Below are 12,085 nucleotides of genomic sequence, written 5' to 3' on the forward strand. Positions count from 1 at the left end.
GTGGCCCCCAGTTCAAGCTAAAAGTGTTGATATTGTGTCTTGTGAGACACGTTGTGCAGCTCTACTCTTTTATCAAGCTAGGTGAGTGTACCTAGATATATAGATGAGTATTTATTTACATGCATACGTACATGCGTGTCTGCATGCATGCATACATTCATGCATGTCTGCATGCATACATACAGTGTTATTTAGCTTACAAGGGTGCTTATCACTATGATTACCCATTCTGGAACCACACAGGGTGTAGGGAGGCTGATAATGGGTGTCTGTGAGGGCTTAGGGGGTTGAAGATGGAGTAATGTAGCAAAATGTATGTTCATAACGAACAGAGGATCGAACAGCAAATTAATTCAGTTTATACTAACAACTGTGTGTCGCTAGTAGCAGGGGGGACAGCACAGACTTTCATTCATCAAAATTGGAGAAAATAACCTTCACTGAAGCAATTGTGTGAAGCTCCATCTAAAGCATCTATAATTGTTGTTAGTGTTCTTAATGAATTTGAATTGGTGCCCTGTATTACTGCCAATTAATATGACAATAATAATGCTTATCTAAGACATTCCATCTGCTAACCCATAATTTTGTAGCATTGCGCCTCACGTAGAACTTCAGCTGGGTGTGGTGCTCCTATGTCATAGACATGTATGTACTTGATGATAACACATGTCCTAATTCCATATCTACAGCCCATGCACGATGTACTTTATGGGCTCCATAAGTGTGTCCATCAGGTAAGAGGAGGAAGTGGAAGGGAGAATCCATGGTGGTGGCAGGCATTTGGGGTCAATTGACAGTTTCCATATGTCAGAAGCAGACAATGCTCATAGATCCCCTCAGCATGCGATGCTGGTGCACTGAATGTGGATGGCAGCTAAACATAGAATACATTTATATCAATGCATTCATTACTGCAAAGACACAACATGGAGGGGGACATTGTTACCTCCAATTAAAGATTTTTTATGCCAGTAATCCACGTAGACTAATGAATTCCATACTGAGAAAATATGGCACTGGGACCCTTTCATAAGTGCAACGTGGCAAAATAAGTAATCAGTCAAAATGTGTAACTTGAGCACTGTGGAAAACTGGATGTTTACGAGGTGGGGCATAATGGAAACTACTGCATGCACCTGCTGGAGTATAACTGAAACTTTATTCTTGGTCCTCTGAAACCTGCCATAAGTGCTCAGAGTGGCATCATGGACTCTTGATATAGGTGCTAGCTGTGGCATTATGGCATCTGGACGTGCGTGCTAAAGTATGATAGAAGCCTGCAATGTTTTTACTGAACTATAATCAACAAACCTATATGTGCTATGGGTCGATACTGTGGGCGATCTATGAGTAAAGATCCCTAAGATACTGATCTAACCTCAGATATTCTGGATCCTGTCAATCGACCGAAGTTCTGAGAGCATTGGCCTGGGATTTGGGTAACATTATATGGCTGGTGGCAAATGAACCAATTAGGAGGGAGCTGGAAGAAGACATCTCTACTTAAGGAATGATTGAACATCATGCTGCATTTATATCTCACCCACCTTATCACAATGCATCTATCTAGCAATGGGTGACATTTGCAGAGAGAAGTTCATAGTGAAATATGTTTGCACAGAGAGATACGGAACACGTAGCATAGGATGGGCAGCCAGTTGAGCACAGAGCGAGATAGGGCAGAGAGAGGAAAATAAACAAAAAATGATTGTGAGAGAGATGGGCAAAGTGAGAGGAAGAGACACCTGAATGTAGTGGAGAAAAATGAAGAGAGAGAGAGATTGTGAATGGTAGAGAAACAGAAAGATGAATGGGAAGAGAGGGGGGAAGACTGGGAGAGGGAAGAATACAATGGGAAGAGGCTGAAATGGAGAGGGATGGAAAACATATGTTATGAAGGGAAAGGGACAAGCAGAGCAACAGGAAAAAAGGAGAGCCCAATGAAGGGGAATGTGGGTTGAAGGGGACAGACACTGACTGATAAGAGACGAGCGAGAGTAGAAGATGGTGAAGGAGGGGTGGAGATTAATGGACATGCATTCTGTGCATAGTAGTCAATAAATGTGTTATATGGCACAGTAATCATATGAACAATTATTTTATGCATATTAACTATTGGTCCAGCCTTAGGTGCACAATATATAATATGCAGGGCACCTCTGGCAAAGTAACTACAGTGGACAAGCAGTCTGGACTACAGTAACTGATGGGAATGCCTACTGTCTACATTAAAGATCAGAAATGCACAGAAATATCAGGGGATCCATGATTGAAGCAGGAACGTCATTTGGGAGTTTTAAATGTGGAAGCTGTGGGCTGTGGGCAGTGGGATAACAGGGTTCTTGTGCCCCGTGGTCCACAGTCACAGCAACAGCTTTGATGTGTGGCCATGAGGTCAGGCAGGGCTGTCTACCTTCCGCCTTGCTGCATGCATACGCAGCACACATGCGCAGTTTAGGCGAGAAGGCAAGCCCTACCTTAGCCTCACAAGCCCGCTGCATCCCTGACACACACCACCACCCCCTCTTCCATTTTTCCACTGGGAACTTGCTGGGTCTTTCACGTGTCTTCTCTGCTTTGCCTGGGGAGTTTCAGCATCTCATGTATGACACCTGTTGATTGGGCTGTGCCCATGCCATAGATGCAGTACTCATTCACAATTACCCATGGGTATGGAAAGTGTGCATGGGGCATAAGCTACAGACTACAATTATGTCCCAAACACAAACACTGTATCCACAGTCTCCAGAGGGCAACGGCCTCATTTAAGATGAAGGACCAGATTCACAGAAGCTTTTTATAATGGTGCAATCACATAGAAAAATGCTCATTGAATTAGGCCCTTACTCTTCACCATTGACTGCCCCCACTGTACCTAAAGTGCATGCAATGCTGTCATACTTTGAGATTATTGCAACTGAGGCATGCCATGCTTACATGCCCCAAACATAACATTCGTCCCCTCAGTACATACTGGGCATGGACTAAGGACATTTCACATACAGTTTGCATGCCCCAAACATATTCCCAGTACACGTTTTCCATCATGGCATTTGCTCATTGGTGATGTCTTATATAACATCACTGAACACATTATTGATACCATTTAGTGATGTCTTTGCATTGTTATGTGCAATATCGTGAGCAAGTTGCATTGCTAACTTTAACTACTGAATTTCAATGCTTCTTAGGTTTTTGCATTGTTGCCATGGCAGACTTCCAGCTACCATGCTTTCAGGGAATTTCAATATGTTTATAACAGAAGATTAACCATAATTCTTTTGTTGTGAATGTTTTGTTTTTGCTGTTGATGTATGTGTCGAGGCTGAGTGGTCTATGTGATGCCACCTACTGTTTTGTCAAGGGGTGAAAGATCATGTGCCATCACTTCCCGTGATGTCGCTTGGGGGTGGTGTCAAATGACATCAATTCCTGTCAAGGGTTGTGTGATGTCACTTCCGCTACCTCTGGCATTTTGGTGAAAGGATGTCCCTATTAGTGGACCACATATTTTCTAGGTTTGGTTTGCCGCAAAGAATAGAATCAGATTATGGATAAAAAGGAAGCTACATATTTTTTACTGCCCATCTTCTAGTGGTGGTGTAAAATGATTCAACAATCAATAACTGATATTCTTAAAATGTTTGTGGCTGAATCAGGGTCTAGTTGGGATTTGTGACTTCTTTTGGTACTGATGGCCATCAGGGCGACACCATCAAAGTCTAGACATCTCACTCCACATGGAATTATCACAGCATGCATTTGCATTTGCGCAGCGAAATCTGGAGAGAGCAGCTGAGGGTTCCAAATCATACAATGACAGGAAGTTGTCTTTTAGGGAGTATGACATAGATGACCAGGTGTATAAATTCAAATTCGCAAAAGGCAAGAGTAAAACATGCTAAAATGTATGGAATCCTGGCATGGCCCATTCAAAAATTGTGGACGAGGTTTCACCTGTAGTGTACAGAATAATGACAAAGATATGAGTTCTGGCTGTGGAACAATTTGTCCACGTGAACCAAATACAGCCATTTCCTCAAAAACACAAAGTACAGTGGTTGGAGCAGTCTGGAGAAACCAGTAGGGAGTGAGAGGTGTGATAATAATCGAGGTGAATAAGTCATGAAGTGAGTAGCACTAAGGTGGGTAGCGCACTCAAGGTGTAAAAGGGCTTATGGAAGCAGGTAAGAAGGTGAGTTGGTTGTGGTGTGTCTGAAGGAATGAATGAGAAGTAAGGATGTATACTAATAACAAAATGTACATAAACATTTTTGTTTAAGGTTAGTGCTAGGCAGTTGGAGGACAAGGGAAATCCTAAAGGAAAAACTATCATGGCTTAGTACTTAACTTGTCTGTCTCTCTCTCTTCTGGTTTAGATTGCTTTATTTGTTTTCCTTCATCAGTGTTCTTCAGGGTTGGATAGCCATGGAGGAGGCCTCAGGATGGAGCAAGGTAGAGCCAGGAGCGAAAGAGGAGGAGTCCAGCAGGCGGATGTACACTGGTGGACATGAAGGAGAGGACCAGAGGACGAGATGGCAGTGTACCATTTTGTTGTGATGTTCCTAGTGATATAGACACGGGCATCTCTGCCAAACAGACAAACTGTATTCAAGCCGGGGCCAGGATTAGATCTTGTGATGAAAAATGCCACTACCAAATCCCAAAGATGACAATGCCTTTCAAGATAGTTCATATTTTGATCACTACTTTGTTTCTATTCCTTCACTATAAGTTTCATAGTATCCCTTTTTTTTGTTTTCATTGTTTTGCTGTTCTTCCTTTAATCTATGGATATTTTTTACCAAAGGATTCATTTGATGCAATTGTTTACACTTCAATGGTAAGCAAAAGACTTACATTATTACATGAAGATCTCATGGTTTCAAGACATGAAAAATGTGTTGCATGAGACACATGATTTTAGCCAGGATTGGTAATAGTCCCACATTTAAGCAGTGTCCTCCTAGAAGAAGGAGGAGATGTAGCAAAGTTGTGTGAAACTGATTTCAACGTATACTCTATGTACTCTGTAGCGTAGTATATGGGTTATATGCATGAATTACTAACATGGATTAATAACAAGGAGGGTGGTTATAGCAGTAGGAACTGAAATGCGGGTGATTTTGAACCAAACAGCTGATGTAGGGGTTAGATTTGTTGGCTGCAGGCCTTAACTTTATAACATTGCTTAAGTGCATGAACAAATACTGTCTGTAGATTGCCATCAAAGAGTGAAAACTGCATTTCCAGGCAAGATACTGTGAGGCTGTAGTGTGGTGCATTTAAGATCATAGGTTTTGAAATGTCCATTGTTCTGAGCTGAAAAGAGGCAGGAAAGAATTGTGTAACATTATCAGATGATGTGCTGAATGCTATTCAAAGGTCGTCTTTGGCTGAGCTGAAAAGTTACATGAGATTGTCAACCAAGGAAGGGCAGAAAGATTCTCAAGGGCCCTGTCATGCGTTGAAGTTGGGAGTGACACAGGAAAGGGGCTGGAGTGAAGCAGGTGGCATTGCCCGATAGGTGGGTAAAATGCTCAGAATCTATATGTGCGATACCATATTGGGCTGGATTTTGGAAAAGTGTTTGTAATGGGCTGGCAGCTGAAAGGCCGGGTGCTGTTGGTTTCTGGAATTTTGAAAGAGATCATCGAGTGAGAAAGTCAGGCTGTTGTTTGTTAGCTGTGCAGTTTGAGCATAAGGCATTGGGTCAAATCTCACTGGGGCCTTGAAATGAGGACTGTGAGCAAAGATGATGTCTGGATATTTGGCAGCTTGACAAAGTTCCATGCAGTACAACGTCCCAAGAGTCTGCCTGCTGGAAGGTGGGGTCAGCTGACAAGTGGAGCTCAAACAGCAGACAGGCCAGAAGGGCTCGGTTCACAAGAGTCTCAGGTACATTAAAAGCAAGTATCAATAGGGACCAAAGTAACTGGAATCTCTTGCAGAGGTGATTTGACCAGTTCAGACTGAACTGACAAAAAGGGCATAACTCCCTCTATTTCTAAGGTACCCAGGGATGAAGGTAGTTTCCTAAATCAAAATTGGTTATGGCAATTGTTCTGCTATGCAGCAGAGTCCATTATCTCTAATCTCAAACTAGCCCGACCTTAGCTAAAGAACAAGGGTTAGCTGAGAGTTGAAGCTGTATCTGACATGCATCTGTGTTCATAACCAACTAAGGTGCTTACCATGGTATCTCATAATTCCATCCTCAATCTATTGATAGTAAACGGGTGGGGGCTGGGGAGGCACCAAGGTTTACATGCCATGTCACACACATTATCAATGAATGTCCGTTTTTTTTTCTTCAGAATCCAAAGAAGACTGTCAGTTTAGAATAGTTTGTTTTGTTTTCCTTCTCTCCAACACCAAACACTAACAACATGAGGTTCTGCTTGTTCTGACAAATCGCCAATGTAAAAATCTGAAATGTGTTTCATTTTATACTATTACATAGACTGTTTTCTCACTTATAACCTGTGCCTATGGAAATATGTTTGGTTTTGCTAATAGATCTAAAAATCTTCATATAACCTGTACAATGGTGAGCCTGTGTGGTGGTTTGTTGTTGTGTGGCCTGTTCAATTTATGATATATAGTGTTACAAGAATCTGATGTACCTAGCCCAGTACTAAGTCTTTCTGGTGTCTAGCCTTGCATGTGGTGAAATAATGAAAAAAGGAAAGTGGCAGGGAATATAGCTTACAGGCTGTAGAACAAGGAGACAAAGAAACACAAACAGAGAATGTGTGAGTAGTGTCAATAATGTAAAAATGAAGATGGAAAGTGGGCATGTGCCAGGGAAATAACACAATTAGGTACAATATTAAGAAAATATCATTAAAAATGGAAGGATGTGGGAGCCACTGAAGATAAGACACAAAGGGGAGAAATAACAATGTGGGAAACAAATGCAGTATGCACTTAAGAGTGCAAAATGGAATAAAGAGGGAGAAGAGCGTATGCATGTCCACAAACATAAATTTAACAGCAACCATTTAATCTAGAGATAATTCATGTAGGAAGGACACATTTAATAGAAAGTAGTGTAAGTATAGCACATCTTTACTATTATCTGAGTTAAGACCACATGCAACAGAATGTTTGGTAGCTGATTAAAAAAGAATTGCTTTTTAGATGCATGTTAGGTCAGTCTTACGTTTTGACCCTGTGTGGTCGTAAACTGTACCTCAAATGGTGTGCACAATAAAACATGGCTGTAACTTACTACTGTCAAAGATTCCGTTTTGCTTACAGCTGTTCAACAAAACATTTTTATACCAACTATAGGTGGTCTGTCCTAGAGTAACCCTACTTTGGAGTAAGTATACTCCATGTCAGACTTGCTGAAACTTAACATTTTACAAAATGATGTGATGCAGTTTTTTATCACTTTAAAATATGTTCCACCACCTAACCTTTCTTATTATACACATCCCACACATTTGGAAACACTGTCAATCACTTTAACACATCGAATCCTGCACTTACACTGAGATAATCAAGGTGTATCTTAAGTGCATTCACAATGTTTGGAAGACAATTTCGAAGTGTTGCGAACACAGAACATGCATAAATGTACATTTCTGTGGTATGTGCCTCTTCCATATGCAAACCCAACTACTACTGCCCAATACACCATGCACCCAATATTGCTGATCTGGTAATAAATATATTAGGTATGATATACACATTAGTAAGTTACTACTGTTTCCAAGAGTAACTCGACTCACTGCTGGAAGAAGCTTTCTGACTCATGCATTCAGTCTTCAAAGAGTCTACTCTGGAAGAAGTGGCTGCTGAGATGGAAGGAGAAGTAAATGGGAAAAGGGGCAATGGATTTGGGTTGTAGTTGATCAGAGGAAAGTTAGAAACGGTGGATATGAATACATTAACTGAACGTTGAAAAGCAAAAGAATATTTCTGTCTCATCAGCAAACAAATACAACTGAAAGCCAAAAGTCGGGATCCCAGTGGCAACAACAGCTGTTTAAAATGAGTAGAGAACCAAATACTGATCATTGTGGATCGCCAGGTGATTCATGGCGTTGTGGCTAGAATCCTTCCTAGGTCCCAGACAAATGTATATGATGAAGGGCAAAATTTGACAAATTGACAATTTTACCAGCAAATGGGGACAAAGGCAGAAGAAGAGTAAGAGTAGTCAAAAGTATAAATAGCAACTAGATCGGGAATTATCTGCAATGAAGACTATCTAATGTGCCAAGTGGGGCAAGTGATTGTCCCTCTGACTGTGGGATATACTTCAGCTGTGTGTGGTGAATGCATAGGTTTGGTCTGGCACACCTTGGACTATAATGTCCCCAAGTAGACTGGATGGTACAGAGGACCCCACCACTGTGCACCAAGCCAAAACCAAACTTGACTACCATTTTGGAATCAGACAGCGCTTAGATTTCAGTCACCTGATCCTAAAACAGTTCTGTCAGAGTCCGTAGTGGGCTGATTTCTCCTATGGGATGGTTTCTCTGTAGGTCGGCGAGCTCCTACAGCTGCAGGCAGGTTGGTCTTGCATCACAGGCTTTGATCTGTGCTCAAGCATTGGTTTTTATCATCAGCCTAAAATCTCCATTATCAAGCCACCATTAACAAAACCCCACAGTCACAAGTTTTTCAGCAGCAGAATCATGTTTCCTAAGATTCTTATTTCTGTCATCATCACATACTTCTAAAATAGAAATGGCGAGATAATTTACACCCATGGCTGGGAATGGGTGATCTGCTGTATGCTGCCTCAGGGGATAGCATTATGGAGTGGGTGGTGGTCCCCATCCCCCAGGGTGTCCAAGAACCTATTCCCCAGACCCCACGTATTTGTCATATGGCACTAATCCAAGTGAACAAATGCCAATTATACATTTGCAAAAGGCATTTTCTGTTCCACAAATTGTGTGGTTGAGAAGAAATCAACTATGTATATAAAAGAATAAAGTCGATCCTTCGTTATGTTTTTGCTGAGAAAAGCAGTTGAAGAAATGTGACAACTACACAGTTTCAAGAAAGAAAGAAAGAAAGAGGAAGGAAGCATTTTCGTTTTGCACAACCATTGCTTGGCCTTCCACAAAGAATTGTGAAACTGGACAGAATAAGTGTTGATCCACACCTAAGTGTAGCTACAGTCAGGATCCTATCAAATGAGGATTGGTTTAGAAGTATAATCAATACGTTCAGCATAGGAGTGTGAAGAATTGTCTAAGGAGTGGAAGCCAGGTGCTGAGCAGAGAATGAGTGGGGATTCCAACACAGCTAGATATATGGGGGAGAAAAAATCTGGCGAGGATCTCATGCTATGGGGTCTGTTTGAGAGAAAGATACCAGAAGCACTGCAATACAGAAGTATAGGTAAAGTGTATGCAGCAGCGGAAGATACCATTTAAAGATCATGAGATAAAAGATAATTAATGAAAGCCAAGTTACATTTTGTGTAGGAAACATAACCATTAAAGGTCCATGAAAGAATAAAAGGAGTACAATTAGGGAAAGTGTCTATAGAAGTGGGTCACGAGGGGCCAAAAAGAAATGTTGAAAGAAGTAGATCACGACGATCATAGAAAGGATGTATGTTATAATATTGTATCCCAGTTGATCGAATTACAAAATCACAGAGCCCACTAGCCTGCGTTTTGTATTTTGGTCTTTTGGGATTTTGGCCGTTTGTCCTCCGCACTGTCTAGAATGGATGCAGGGGACAGCCCATAATTGCGAACTGGAGGTGCAGAGGACACCTCAGCAACCAGGGACATCATTTGGGGGTCATCAGGGGTCGCAACTGTGACCCCTGAGGTCTCCATTGCTACACATAAAAGAAAACAGATGTTTTTTCTTCTTTTTTTAAAATGTATGCTCCTGGTCCTGCTGTGGCCAGTGCCATGTGGCTCTTTGTTTCTAGAGTGGCTGGCTTTATTTTTAATGCCTCTTAAAAAAACAGGGGGTTGCACTAGTGTAACACTTTGAGCAGTGACCCTAAATAAGAAAGAATAGGAATAACAAATAATTTGCCTTTCTGGAAATCTATACAATAATTGCTAGCTCATTAAAGGTTTATTTCAGGCACTCTTCATGGGGTGAGCCCCTGATTCAATCTGTTTAAAAAAAACTCAACTCAGCCTTTCATCCTTCTCAGGTCGATAAATGAGTACCAACACAGTTAGGATGATATTGTATGTATATTTGTTCTATATGAAGCGCTGAAGCATAAATGCTTTATGATAACACATCATTATCATTTGGCCTTGGATGTCTGCTTGCATTCACAGTAATTTGGCAATATGGGCCACACTGAAATTAACGATACATATGGTGATCGATTGTTGTATGAAAAGTATATCACATTATAGTGATATCTTAACCATAATTTTCACTGTGTACTTAGCAACAATGCTATGTGATGCCCCTTACTGTTTTGTCAAGGGGTGAAAGGTCATGTTCCTTCGCTTCCTGTGATGTCACTTTGGGGATGGGTCAAATGACATCACTTTCTGTGATGTCATCAGAGGTCAAGGGTTGTGTGATGTCATTTCCACTACCCCTGGCATTTTGGTGAAATTACGTCCCTGCCCGCAACCCCCAGACCACTGTTCGATATTATGGGCTTAGATCTTATCTACTATGCCGAATGCGTTCTAAACGTGCTTTCGCCATTTTAGATACAATCTTTTTGTGCAATCCCCATAGAAATGGCCAGAGAGAAGCAGGTGGTAAGTATGAAGTCTGAGGAGAGGGTTGAGAAAAGAGAAAATAGCCACACTTAAGGGAAATAAAAGAAGTACTGGAACAATGGAATACACCAAGCATGACATACAACACCTACGCCTTCACCTGTGCCACGTGACCTGGCATAAGGGGGTTTAATAAGAGCAGCTATACAGAGAGTGAACAAAGAAAAATGACATTTGAAGTGCAAGTTGAGAGGAATTTATATGCATGGGCGGTTGGCGAAGATATTAAGGGACATGTAAGTCATTTGAAATATAATGTTCATATGTGTTGGAGTGCAATAGAGAGCCCTGTGAAAAAGAAGAACACAGTGGTTTAATATCTGCAGGAAGGAGATTGTTCTAGGCACATTATGTGGTCCAGTTCTGCCTGAACCAGATTTCATTCAGACCAAACATGAAGCAGCCACTATCTTCCCCCTCAGGGGGAAGATAGTGCAGCAGCAGAATGATTTGTGTCTGGCGAGGCTGTGAGCATGCACAGCCACTCTTATGTGCCTGGAGACCAACCCCGTTGGTGACGGTGCGCGATATAAATACCATTAACATTAACATTATGTTTCCATGTAACAGCTAGGTATGTGCACTAGTGAGCAGAGGAGGATAGGTAGAGCTAGCATCCTCCCAAGCTGAGGACCCGAGTAACGACCAAGGGGTGCAGTTCTTGCTGCACAAAACCAGATAATTGGGAAGATGGTAACAGGCCAACAGCTGCAATGCGCCTCATCTGCTAAGATTTTGATTTTAGCAGAGCAGCAATATCCATGTTTCCTTTTCGCAGACGCACCCAGCAGCTTCTGGTCAACTAAGCTGGACTGTCTGAGGTCCTCAGTCGTGTGCTTCCAGACCTATTCTTCAGAGGAGAAAAATTGCTATTTTTAAGTCAAGCAAAATACATGTGGTTGTTTTTTCATCATAGAGGAGGCATCCGCCTTCAAAAAGCGGGTGAAACGCCAAAATACATATATCTTCCCAACATGGACTGTGCTTCAGGGAGCGGCTAAAGCAGCCACAACATCAGAATGTGTTAATGTTCCTTTTGAAGAGATCTGCATTCAACCTGCAGATCACAGGTTTGGCCCATGGAGGCTGATTGACAAAGGCTTTAGAGTAGCGAAGAGTACACCAGTGCATAGGCATTAGTTAGTGCTTGAAATGGAAATACAGAAGTGCAGGTGCTCACTATCACAGAGTTCCTGGTTACTGTTGAAAAGTGCTGGCACTCTTCCATTAAAAGTATTGGCTTCTTGATGAGAAGTGCTGGTACTTTGGGACTCATCAGGAGTTGGGCGGTATCCCAGCAGTAAATCTGCTGGAATACCACCAAATGCAATTACCGC

Source organism: Ambystoma mexicanum, chromosome 8 (assembly GCF_040938575.1).
Source record: "Ambystoma mexicanum isolate Mex_15411 chromosome 8, UKY_AmexF1_1, whole genome shotgun sequence".
Lineage (NCBI taxonomy): Eukaryota > Metazoa > Chordata > Amphibia > Caudata > Ambystomatidae > Ambystoma > Ambystoma mexicanum.